This window comes from Liolophura sinensis, chromosome 1 (genome assembly GCF_032854445.1).
Source record: "Liolophura sinensis isolate JHLJ2023 chromosome 1, CUHK_Ljap_v2, whole genome shotgun sequence".
NCBI classification, from domain to species: domain Eukaryota; kingdom Metazoa; phylum Mollusca; class Polyplacophora; order Chitonida; family Chitonidae; genus Liolophura; species Liolophura sinensis.
Genome location: NC_088295.1, coordinates 61,708,127 through 61,721,427, shown reverse-complemented (window position 1 = coordinate 61,721,427; position 13,301 = coordinate 61,708,127). Strand labels below are relative to the sequence as shown.

The window sequence follows — 13,301 nt, the reverse complement described above, 5'->3', positions numbered from 1 at the left end:
CGATATATGTCACCCTTGTTGACCCCATGTGTCCACCAATGAAATTGCAGCCTCAGCAAGATGCCTGTCGATTGGTTAATAACTGTATGTACTCTGTATACATGTAGTTCATCGCTCCGCGTGACATGTTGAGTTTAGTAACAAACCGGTTAATAGTCACATCCGTGGATTTTACATGACATCGCTGTTACAATAAGACATGATCAGTGTCATCTAGCAAGCACCTGGCGACCTTGATTACATAAACTCAACACATACATCAACGGTTAATGATGGGAATAACGGACGTGCCCAAACGGTAACCGGTAAAATACGACCAGGGTTGACGAAAGGATGAACAAAACAGGACGGACATGTGGGTAAATACAACCAAATGGAGTATCTACCAAAGTTCTTCGTTGATAGATGCAACACACCAGGATCGAAACCATTTACGACACCGTGCTGTAGTAGGCCAACATGGTCTGCGCAGATCTAAAGTACATGTCATTCATATTTGGCCAGCAAAACAGCGCCGAAAATAGGAAATATCAGATGACGTTTTCGTCCTGTATGAGCTCATAGGTTTGTCCTGTATACGCTAAGAGCTGTTATATACATTTCCGTGCGCATGCGCACTAGTTGCCTTCATGGCTGAATCTACCACCTTAACACCTGCATCCGAGCTACTCCGTATAGATACATAATGAAACCTTGGTGATGCTTTGCCTTTTTAAAACAAACTAATTCCAAGCATTTCCCATTCAAGAAATGCTTGTCACCTATACATGTACACATTTAAATCTTAAAGAAATGTACACGATCTGAGACTATATTTCATTATATGCTTGATTTCAGTAATTGGTGGGGAATATACATGATCATGCGGTTTCCTTATTCTTGCATTTTGTTGACCTTTATCTCGAATGCCCCCAGTATAAAAGGCTGCAGCATGGGGAGCATGACCAGAGCAGCGACGGCCGCGTGACAGTTGACAAATAGTCATATGTGACAGGTATTGTCCACCTCTAACTGATATAGAAGGCTGATGAGTGTAAAACGATTTTAAATGTTTACGGTGATTTTCTAAACGGCCACATGATCTATATTTCTTTCATAACGGTGATGCTGAATGTGAAGAACTAATGATGCCAGCTGTTACATAAACGTGACTATATACTAAGTTTGGACCTGGCATAAGTTTAAAGTTTTGTTAGCGTTCCTTGCTTCTGCTGCGTCCGTGAAAGAACAAAACAAGACACTTGAATCCGTCCTACTCATTTGCTGGTATTAGTTTGCCGATAATCTCTATCCTTGTCTTCCCCCCTCCGCAAGTTTACGGTTGTTGGGTGTGAACACCGTAATGGCGACGGCGCTCGATATAATCAGCCACGGCGGGATCGTTTACACGTTCACTGCTGCCAATTGTTGTCCCATACAGTTAATGCCTTGGTTTGGCTCTAAACACTGTTACACATTACAGTAATGCATTTGGCACCTTTTAGGTAGAAACTGCGCTTAAGTCCTTTTCGCAGAACAATTACGCACACCTTGCCAAACATGAATCCATTTAGCGGACATGAAAACATCGCTTTCACATCAATTAGACGTTTCTCCCTGGACAGCTTGTTCGGAACATTGCGATTGAGATATGTCTCATCTACCAGGTAGTCTCACACATTTTGGTTTAACCGGTGTCTCATTATCTAAGGCAAGAAGGTCACCAAGTGTGTCACTTCGTGCAATGCCGACCTTATGACACCTGCATTGTAGAAGGTCTTTCCCGGGACTTGATCAGATGGGTTTGTGTGTCACTTTGACTCATTCCACAAGAGTTGATCTATAATGACCCTTATACAACAGATAAATACATTACCACAAGTATGCGACACTTGCTGAAGAGCAGAATGCGTTCGCTGAACTTCTTGACAGTGACACTTATGTAACGGTAACATACGTCGCCACAATCACGCCAAATTGTGAAATGCATGAACTTTATAACGATGAAATGTAAATATACACTGTCCCAGTCATGTAATCATGCTAGACCGTAAAATGTATGCTCTAGCCAGTGTATAAGTGACACACAACAGTAACATACATAGCCGCAGCCATGTGGCACTTGCTGAAGTGAAACGTGATTTTTAGCAAGTGCTCTTGTTGATAGCGATACTTTCACAGTTAACAGAACACGATATATGACTACAACTTTGTGAAACTTGACAGTATGTAATATGCATTTTCTATATATGTATATATTCTATATATGGTTCCCTTATCCGGTCGTATGTGCGAAGGTCTGCCAGCAAACTGCGGATGGTCGTGAACTTCCACCGTGCTATGCCTGGTCTCCTCCCGCAATGCTTGCCACCGACGTATAAGTGAATCATTCTCGAGTAACCTAGGAGCCTCTCACCAATTCGGTAGCTCTGAGTTCAAGTCCAGCTCGTGCTAGCGTCCTCTCCGGACGCACGTGGGAAGGTCTTCCAGCAACCTGTGGATGGTTGTGGGTTTCCCCCGGGCTCTGCCCGGTTTCCTCCTGCCATAATGCTGGCCGCCGTCTTTTAAGTGAAATATTCTTGAGTACTGCGTAAAACACCAATCAAATAAATAAATAAATAAATAAATAAATAAATATTCTCGCATAAGGCGTAAGAACCCAATAAAATTAATAAATAAACTATCAACTTGTGAACTTTTGAATGTGGCACTGTGATTGAGGCACTTATGCAACTGAGGTCTACATAAATTGCCATGATAATGGCAATTGACCTTGTGAACGGAAATATGTAAAGGGAACTGGTTACACAAACTCCTGATTTCACGAAGCACGAAGCAGAACATTAGCAAAAAATGAACCAGTTGCCCTCATGTTACAGTAGTGCAAGGTCAATGTTAAAACATTAAAAGTCTGGTAAATACGAAATATGCGGTTATTTATAAATGCGCATAAATACAGATCTATGCAGTCAGTGGGAAATATAAGTATCAGAGTTTAAAATCTGTCTCGGAATTGTCTACTTTAGATCTCACAACTATATTTCCTGTTTGGGTGAAGGTGTTAATTTATTCCAGGAAAATTGCACGCCTTTAATGACTTAATCAGCTCCTCGAAACATGTGAGTGTATGTAATTGTGTGTGTGTGGGGGGGGGGGGGGCTGTTTGATTACATGAAAGTTTTCTCAGCATTTAGACCATGTGAACGTTGCAGCGTGAGCCGTTATCTTGTTCAACAACAAGTAGAAAATTGATTTTAGCTCCCTGTTGAGAGACTTTGAAAGCTGTGATCTTGTTGAGTAGCAATAATCCTAGCCCTTAGCCCACCAAGTCTGTTTTACTCCTCTCTGCGTTGTCGTCCATTCGATGTCTGGATTAGAAACAAGCGGACTAGCCTCAGCTGTCGATCTCTTTTCATTAAAGAATTCCCTTCACGACGCCATCTTGATTTTAGAACCGATGTTGTCTGTTGCGCCTTGTCGCCTGGCACCAAAAATTGCTTAGTCATGATAAAATTATTTAAAAATACAAAGCTTTCTAAGGCGTACATTAAAAGGCATTAAAATGGTAGTCACTGGTTGGGAATACGCTTTTTTCCTTGCCAACCGATTAAGAGACTCAAGCACGACTTCATAAAGCTTTAAAGATTTCAAAGTGTTATCAGTCCAAATGGATCGTAGTTGTTTAATTGTAATTAGACAACTGAGATGAATCGTCTCGTATGAGTGATGGAAACGAGCACACCTGTTTCTTTATATAACCCACAGTTTCATGTTTGGCCTATTGCGTAAAAAAAAACCCAACTTCATTTCGCGATTTAATATGACGAAGTATCACTCGAGATTGACGAAAGGCAATTAAACATTTGACAGGTGCGCAAATATCTCATTGAAATTAATCTGCTTTTAAACCTATCATCAGCCGGACGAAAGGTGTACGTGATTGCTCCGATACCTGCCGACGGTGACTGAATCTTCAAATCGTCTACGCCTAATCCGTGTGACAATGGTCCGTGCGAAATCGCACCATACAGCTCTCGGAAAGAATGTTCTAGCAGGCTATCAGCACAAATTAAACATAGATTTAAAGCTCAACTCTTCCACGAGCCAGAAAAGAACAAGTCCTATCTCCACGCGCAATTAAGTATTGCGCATTACAGTTTGTCTCCCCATGCGTGTGGGCATTATCTCAAATATAGCTCGTCGCTGAGTAATTCCACTCGTACATTGTTCTAATGTCGAAGACTTTGCTCTGCGTAAGTTCAAGTTAAACGCGAACGGATCAAGGAAAAAAACATGCATGCCGGAACAAAAAATTTGCAACAAATCAGGCGAATTTGCGGAAGAATAATTTAATTACCAATATAAAATCTTCTGAAACTAAATCGATGTCACGTGACATGTCGAAGCATTGTACGCTGCACGGAGTAAATCTTTCAGTCAAATTGATTTCCAGTTTAATGATAATTTTAGCTGAAGAAGAAATTCGAAATGGATTATGGCTGTTTCTGTAGTCGATATTTACAGCAATGGTTTTTCCCGGTCATGTTAACAGAAGGTTCTACACAGTTCTTGCAGCAGAATTACCTGTACAGAATTGTTTACATTCAACATTGTCATATTAACTAGTGCTATAGCTCTTGTCAATCTGCCTATTCACTATTTATGTACGTGGATATATTTTAAAGTATAGCGTGTATTATGCCCTTTCGTCTTTTGAAAATTATGTTATGCATAAATCCATAAAGACTCCACATTTCGTGTAATAACTACGTGGAAACCAACGATATCGTCATATAAATTTCTACACAGCTCTGTGGTGGATTGAATTTTAACATATATTTCTTATTTTTGTAAACAACAAATCATTGCGGTATACCTGAACATGCTGGCCACAAGCTGAAAAACGTTTATATTCTGCGAACTAATTATACATTCACGTACAAATATTCAAACTTATTAGTGTCACATGTAAATGTTGTAAGTGAGATATTTTTAATACACCGAAAAAGGCCAATCGAATAAATAAACAAATAAATAAATAATAAATATCAAAAAGCATTTAATTTACGCCTCTATTTTTCGCTTGTATAACAAAGTACTGTCTGGTGGTCATGAAATATAAACAACAAAAGCCTTCCCACCAGAGAGATATTGGCGCAAATAAAGGAATTCAGGGGCATCAGAAAATTGTATTAAAAATTATGCAGATGAAGGTCGATTAGGCAGAGGCCAACGATGTCTGTTTTTCTCGACGATGATGGAATTTTCTATGAGAGGTTGGAGCAATCGTAATGAACACCTTAAGCTTTTGAGTTGTATAAGGAATCCCGAGCCGAGTCTAGTTATGAAGGCACCTACAGAACGTATGTTGTTCATTTAACACGCCCCGTGGCGACAAGGTATCGCGTTAATAACTTTCTCTTCCATTCCTCGCATATAATTCCTTATTGCTATTTTGATAATAACATTTCCTGGTGTCTTCGCATCATCCATGGGATGTCCTCATCTGGGAGCAGGAGGGCAGGGGTAATACAAGTCGTTCGCTGCACCCACCAATTCATAGCCCAGTGCTGTAAAAGAAAATTAATTGTGCGATGTTCCTGTGAGAATTTCAAGCAATTCCTGCACAATGTTCCATTACCCGTTGATCTGCGCCCTTCCTCCTTTTCCAAATCGTCATCTACTAGTTCTCAGATAAATGCACCGTACACCCTTCCTGTTCGTTTACGCCATTCAACATGCACGCAAACTGAGTCACGAACTTTCTCAACTAAGACTTCATCCCGAGAGTAAAATTTTCAAAAGAAATTAAGAACAATCATCCAAGGGATTAAGGAATATCCCTTCCATTGGACTCCCAATAGAGGGCGGGTGAAACCGGGACGCCAGGCAAAGGGCAATAAAAGAGCGAAACTTGTTAAAATCGCGTGTTGTGGGACGAGCTGTGCTGTTCCAAGTGCAGAGCTGTTTGCCAGGCTTACATGGTCTGGGATATTTCCTAAATAACGACCAACCCATCATAGATTGCTAAATGATGTTGATTTATAACCGTCGGTTTTCACTTCTGATCATGGACCAGTCATAATCATTGTTATCTAAGCGACCAGGCTCGTCCCCGCGGAATTCATCATTACAGCGGCAATATTAGATAAAGCAGACCAGAGTGAGGGGGTCAGGACGGCGACCGTAGCCTCTAAGATACCGCCAATTGAGGCCCGCTTCTCTCACGTCCAGAAACTGGCGCCCCATCCCAGAAGCGTGCGTAGAATACCTCCGTCCCAGCCACGGCTATGACCAGAAGGTCGACCGATTTCTTTCTGTACTGTGTTCGGCAAAATTAATGATGTCAGTTTTATTCTATTAATTCCATTCATCAGAGGAGAAAAACACTGCGGCCAGTGTATTATTTAAAGCATGATATTTTCCATCATATTTCTGTTGTTGTTAAACGCGCGCAGAATTTCAACTGCGTCATTACTCTTTGTCGTGAAAATTCTAGGCGTGATGGCGAGCCCGGTGGCGACAAACTCGCTCAAGGATTTGGCCACCCGTTCTGCATCCTATTACTCTCTAAATAATTCCGGCCTTTGAAGCTAATTGATTGTGCGGTTAGAAAATTATTGACTTGTCTACACCAACGTTTCCGTGTGTTTGTCAGAACAGTCAAATGGTCTGATTACTCTAAAAGTTCTCTTGATCACGCCCGAACATACTGGACACGCAGGTCCTCAACAGCAGTCCATTTCCAAACTTCTGACATGGCTCTACCAAGAAAGGGTGCCATATCTCTACAGACAGTAACGTACACACCGTAGTCTTGCACAGCATGGTTAGAACTTGCTTCATAAGCTCATGAGATTTTCGATTATAAATGTCTTTATTAACTTCAGGTGTGACACAAATAGATGCATGCTCCTGAAGAAAGGGACATCTGGCGCAATAGGTTACATGGTGTACCACATAACAAGCCAACACGCCTCTTCTGCACGGTGGAGTCATCGAAACAAAAATACTAACACAAGAGAAATATAGATGTGGAAATGTGGACATCCCTTGAAACAAGCTGCATGACACACCGCATGATATGCCATTTGCAGCGCTATATATGTCGTCAGAAGTGTATCGCCTCCGTGTATATGCACCCCCACCCCCTACCCTCCTTTGGTATATTTACTCATCCCTGGCTTTCAAACTTTTACCCCTTCGTAGACCACCGGAGACACATAAGTTGTGAACTGTCTTGGTTAATTCCTACCGTTATCTGTTGTGTGGCGATAACAAGCCCAGAGCAATCGAATTATACCGGTGACAATAATCTGCTTAATCCAGCCCCCGCCTTCTGTTTGCACCCAGCCGCCCCACCTTTGAACCCTGAAGTCAGTTGTCAAGAACCATTAGAGTTCCTCCACTGATTAACGGTTTAAACATCTTTGGTCTTAATAACCATGCAAATGCACGTGGCTCTGTACAGTTTTGATCTTACACCAGGAAGTCTCAAACAACCATTTCAGCAATAAAAGGTTTGTCACTGCGCCTTATCGGTATGGATAGTTAGAGACAAGATGAGATGTGATCTAGGCCATATTACGGTCAATCGCATTGCAGCAGTAAACAGTTCTGTTAAATTGCTCGGCGTGGTCCATGGAAAAGTATTATTTTGTCGTTAAGAGAAATGTACTCCTTAACATGTAAAGTACCCCCCCCCCCCCTGACCACCTTTGCTCTACAGTAATCTTTTTATCATGTGTTTATATTTGACTTTCTTTTGTGGGCAGCGTGTTTGGATCTTGTGATGGCCTTGGTTGTTACTGTGTTATCTCCCTTTTTTAAGCATACTTTTGCAGTGACTTAATTGGTCAGTACGAAATGCTTCCAGTGAATTTTGTTTTGCAAGTTTAAAATAATCCACAGACGATCACATACAACAAGTGACAGGGGTTGTTGCAATAAAAAAAGTATCAGTTACTCACAAACATGGGGAAAACTGTTTCAGCCAGACCCACTGGCCTCCGAGGAGAACAAATATTGTTTGGTAATAATATAACGTTTATATCAATATGATTAATAATTTAACGGTGTCTTTGGTCTCAAGAGGGCGCGCGCAAGTCTTGGTCAATACAGCGGGTCCAATACCGAATCCGCGTTGTAGGAAATCTCGTATTAGTCGAGGTATCGTCGTACAAATCATTACTGGCACTTTGAGAATACAACCTATAATTTAACTAAGGGGCACGCGAAGAATCGCGTGCAATAAAGAATGCACGCGACGTTTTAGCTAATAGAATGGCAACTAGCGGTGTTTATCCCCTCGTCTTTGGCGAATGTCTCTTTTTTTATCAGTGTTGGAGTCCATGCTTTGTCAACAAGCCTCAAACGACCCTAGGCACACATATCAAGATATATAACAGAATGACGGATCTCTTATTTAGATCTGAACGCGAGATGTGATAGAGTAGAGACTGGGCCAGTGTGTATCATATAAAACATAGATGACTGCAATTTCAATGCCGACGTGTCTTGTTCATGTATGTATACGGGGTACCTTAATACGCACTCTATGACTGGAAGGATTCAATGTTGAAAGGGAGCTCTGTCCACACATATCCGGAATCTTTCTAAACATACGAACATTTCGGAACCCATTCTTCCCCCGATGGTAATAGCTGACAACATCGTTCTCATTGCTTATGTACTTAATATGTTTACAATTATCCAACAGTGGCGTGAAATAAGCTGATACCCTGCTTTCTTATGAATAAGTCTTCCAGTATTCAGCGATGTGAAATAGGATCAGTTTGTGCATGTTGGAAAAACACGCACATCTGAACCGTATCTGTCAATAGTACTAGCTCTCTTCTGATGTGCAGTTGCTCTCAGCTTTGAAAAATATGTCGTACCATAACCGTTTGAATTTAATATGTAACCTCGGTCACGCTTTGAAGATCAAACTCTACGGTTACAGTCTTACTGAACAGATAAATGCGTTCACAGGCTGCGATGACCCAGCCAATCAATCACTCATTGAAACAGTCATTTAAAGGCAAAGAAAACATTAAAATGAAGCATATGTCAGATTAAAGACTATTAAACGTTGTCCAGGAAAATAGTTCGATTTAATTTTTTCAGAATTTGTTCAGTCGGGTAAAATGTCACATTCTACAGTGGTCTGTTAAAAACCATTGAGTATCAGTACTCATGCTTCATGCTTCAGGTAGTTCTTTTCAAAGTTCATACATGTAGCCCTGTAAGTACATGCGCTTTGAAGTCAAAAGCCTAGCAGGTGGAGTGTGTTAAGTGAAAAAACTCTTACCATATTGTCACTAGTTACAATAATGGGCAGAAAAGATCACATTAGAATCCATTGTTCCAAATTGTACTTTCATCGTACATGTTGGTGTTTTAGTGCCTATTGAACTTACACATCACTAAACGGAACCCAAGAACAAAACAAGCATTGGTTTTGCCTTTTTTTCTACATTGTTATCATCAGACTCTTAATAGATAAGTATCAAGCCGTAAGAAAATCGCCCCTAAATGTCCTGGCGAATACAATGCAAATCGTTAAATCTGTACCAAACGAAAAAATCTACCCGTTAGTGATGGCGGATATCCTCATGTTTTCAACGACCTTGTCCGTAATCTTTTATTAGCAATTATTTGCATCACCAATCATTGCATTCGTTCACACATTGTGACCATGTCTTCGTTTTGCAGTCAAGTGGCATTAGGCCACTTGACTTGATATACTGATATCACGTTTTATTAAACTGATTCAGGATATGCCCTGAACTATAGGGTTATGTTGTGTTTACGGTGCGGAGTGCGCAAACATATATCTTACCACAATTCCGTGTTTTTTTTTTTATTATTTTGTTTTCATTGACTATCTAACTTGTAAATAGGTTATGATGTTGATGTGAGCACTCAACTTTTTCCCCTCCTACAACAAAGTTATTGGTTAGCAATAGAAGACCATGTACAAAGTTGTTTTGTAATCCAAACCAACGTATCACCATGAAGGACAGATTGTCCGCCTGACAGCCATTTGGAGAAGTGCAATCTGGTACTATTAATGTTCCAATTTGATAATGTTTCAGAGTGTGATGATGTAAGGGACTCGGATATCACCGCTGGTGTCTTGACAATGGCGAGAAAGCCAGGAACTGACAGATAAAGGCAAAGAGGCTGGATTGAGGCGCAGCTGCTGCTAATGCATCACAGAGGTAAAAGGGTTTCGCCTGGCGTTGTATTTTACAGTTTGATCCCTGTGAACGCCACCTAGCGGCAGTGTTGAAAGAGTAGGTGTAAAAAAGAGATCTGTTACAACAGGCAAGCCGGGTTATAAATGAGCTGGACCTTCGTCGCCTCTATTACATTTCCAGCTTTCGTTCTATTGAATCGCATTGGGCCTAAAACAATTAGGTGTGCCGGCGTGCAAAACGAGTCAGTCTGAGGAAACAAATTTGCCACATATCATCAGAAAATGAAATAAAAATTAGAGATCTTTCCGACGCGGATTCACATTCCCCTCTACTCTCCCCCAAGGTTACCCCCAGAGGGTGTTACACGAGAGGGCTAAATGCTCCCTATAGGTCAGCCATGGGAACGTACAGACACTGGAAATCCTACAGGCTTCAATACACCCCCACCACTGACGTCAACAAGGGACAACAACATAAAAAAACACAGCATCCCGTCGATATAACCTTCCAAAACTAGATTGTAGTTTCACCGCTGATCATTTAAGTTAGAGAGCTTTAAAAAAGACCATCAGTTTTGATCCTTGTTCATCATTGTGTCGCCTCCCACCCCCCACCTCCCCTGAAAATCCACTCATGCCTTATCCCGTTCTATGACGACTTCACTTGCTCGTTTTTGTTGCTTTTTTCTGCTCTGGGGATAACTGTCATCTACAATTCACAGGGAGTGATAATCCAGTTTCAGCTGGTAATATTGCCCCTCGTTGCGGAATATTTTTCGCTCTTTGTATCTTGGTGAATGCATTTTTATTCCCTAGGTTGACTTTTCCCGCTTGTTTTGGCGCACGATTTTGTTGGCGATGGCGCACATGCTCATGGTTAGTGTAGCCAAATCGCAGACCAAGGGAACTGTGACAACATGGGGTTATAAATGGCTGGTAACGAGAGGGGTGATTTATGGTGCTATATGACAGCTGACAACAGTGGCTGAGATATTAGGAGCAGTGCAGCTATAACTACTGCTTCCACTTAACAAAGGCCAGACTCTCCGGCAATTTAGCACTCGAGCAATGATAACCATGAGATAATCAAGCCATCTGGATTCCCCTTCTTATACACACTTTTAAAAATCATTTTAGTGTAGTGAAGTATTCTCTACATACCATTATTTAAACCAAAAAAGAAATAACAGATCAACAATCAATATTGTTACATCACTTTGTAGTACATAAGAGGTAAGAATCCTTGAATATGTGAAGGCTGTGTTAATACCAGTACTGTACAAGAGCACCGAGCTTTGACTAGGAATTTGGGGAAAACAATGACCAGAGACCATGGTTGCTGTCATCCCGCTATGGCCTTGCTCAGTGGGTACCAGAACTGCCAGTCAGGCTGATCAGCCCTGGCCGTTCCACGGTTGGTGCGAAACAAATGAGAGACGTGCCAAAGAATTTCCCCGGGGTATTAAATTTGAGGGGCAGATCGATTTAAATGGGTCATCCGGGAAAATAAATGAAGTACAGGTCTAGATATGATTCATAGCCGACCCAGTATGGTTGCGATCTAGGTGGGACTATCTCTCCTGCTGTCATTGTGGTACAAACTCCCCACAGTCTTGTGTCACAGTGACATAATGGTCTCTATTCTTTTTAGTTTTTTTGTGTAAGTCTCTTAAGGTCATGAAATAAACAAATAAAAACGTAATGCATTATATCCCATCGGAAGGATAAGGTACTCAGTGTTCCCTACCGCCACGCTACATGATGTCAATGCACTATTTGGCGATGCGGTGTGAAATTCGTCAAGGCCCGAAAACTTTCCAAACTATATTTATACTGGGCGTGATCCAGATAAGAGAATATAATATAGCCTCTTTCACAGACGTGCCGTTTGTGGCTGAGACTAGTGTTAATATCGTATAAAACGGCTTTATCAGATCATACTACTGGCTTTTAAACCCTGTCTAATGCATTTGCCGGACCAATATTTTGGGGGATATGCGACTGAGCACCGCCCATATAGGTGACTTATGTGGCCGCTTCAGGGAGTGTAACGATTGAAGACACTTTAGATTTTCGGGAGAGTCACTTCGGAAGAGCCATTCATTTTGATATACTATGGCCGTTTATTGAAGGAGTCAAACTGATGCTCTGTCAATACGCATATATCAAATTTACTCCTCCGTATTAAATTGGGCCTAACGTTATGCCGCTGTATGGAATGTATTGCTTCCAAATAATCGGACGGTTCATTAGGGTGAAATGGCCCGTATCGGTTTCCTTATCCCAAATAGCCCAATAATGCGGCCAGGCATCACTATGGCTCATGACCTGTACTGCCTCTCGAGGGATAGCCTTAGCAGAATATTAATAATCGACTGTGGAACCTAATTTTTCCCCATTTTGCCTTTTCTCTCACCATTTCAGAGGCGGGAATCCCCGAGGAATTGCGCTGACCGGATGACGTATAGGTCTGGCCTGGTGGCGATGCTATAGACTAGCACAACCTCGGTCTCCGTGTGTGATGGTGTTATAGACCCTTACCGGCACCCAGCCCCGGGACAAGAGAAACACCACGAACAAACAACAGGTCTGAACAATAAAACCACTACGTCTACTCCCAGGGTAGGACGGAGCACAGAAGCACCACCGAGATTCCGATTGAACTGTGATGAATATTTTAGATGGGTTGAACTTCAGAGAAAAATTATTAAAAAATCTAATCCCTAATTGTTGTCGTTGTTATTCATGGTGTTTTTTTGGAGTGTTCGTTCGCCGTTACTAAGCATCTATGGCAACATTGTGCATAAATCTGTCGCGTTTCTCTACGCAAGATTTCATCCACGAAAAATTATAAATATGTTATCATATTTTCCTTGAAATATTCCCAATATAAACTTTTTTCAGTTCTTACGAAATATTTTGTGATATTGACGTTTATTTCCAGCCTGAGTATATAACAGATTAGCAACTGTTTTATGCCTTCATTAAGTTCTTTCAAAGGAGAGCCGATGTTTGTATTTGTAGTATAATTCCATATATGTCTAATTGGAAAATCGCGAATGAAACGGTCAACGATGCCATACACCAGATATAATATGAAAAGTTTAACGTTTATTTTTTT

The 13,301-nt window shown here is 41.2% G+C and overlaps 1 long non-coding RNA gene across 2 annotated transcripts in view; it reads left to right on the top strand.

Annotated features, from left to right (window-relative positions):
• The window catches only part of LOC135461837 (uncharacterized), a 40,156-nt gene extending 27,283 nt beyond the window's left edge, over positions 1-12,873 (top strand). For both annotated transcript variants that reach the window (XR_010443404.1, XR_010443403.1), the window contains 2 exons: positions 10,077-10,202; positions 12,605-12,873. This is a non-coding gene — a long non-coding RNA (uncharacterized LOC135461837). The remainder of the gene's footprint in view (positions 1-10,076; positions 10,203-12,604) is intronic.
• The last annotated feature ends 428 nt before the right edge of the window (positions 12,874-13,301 follow it).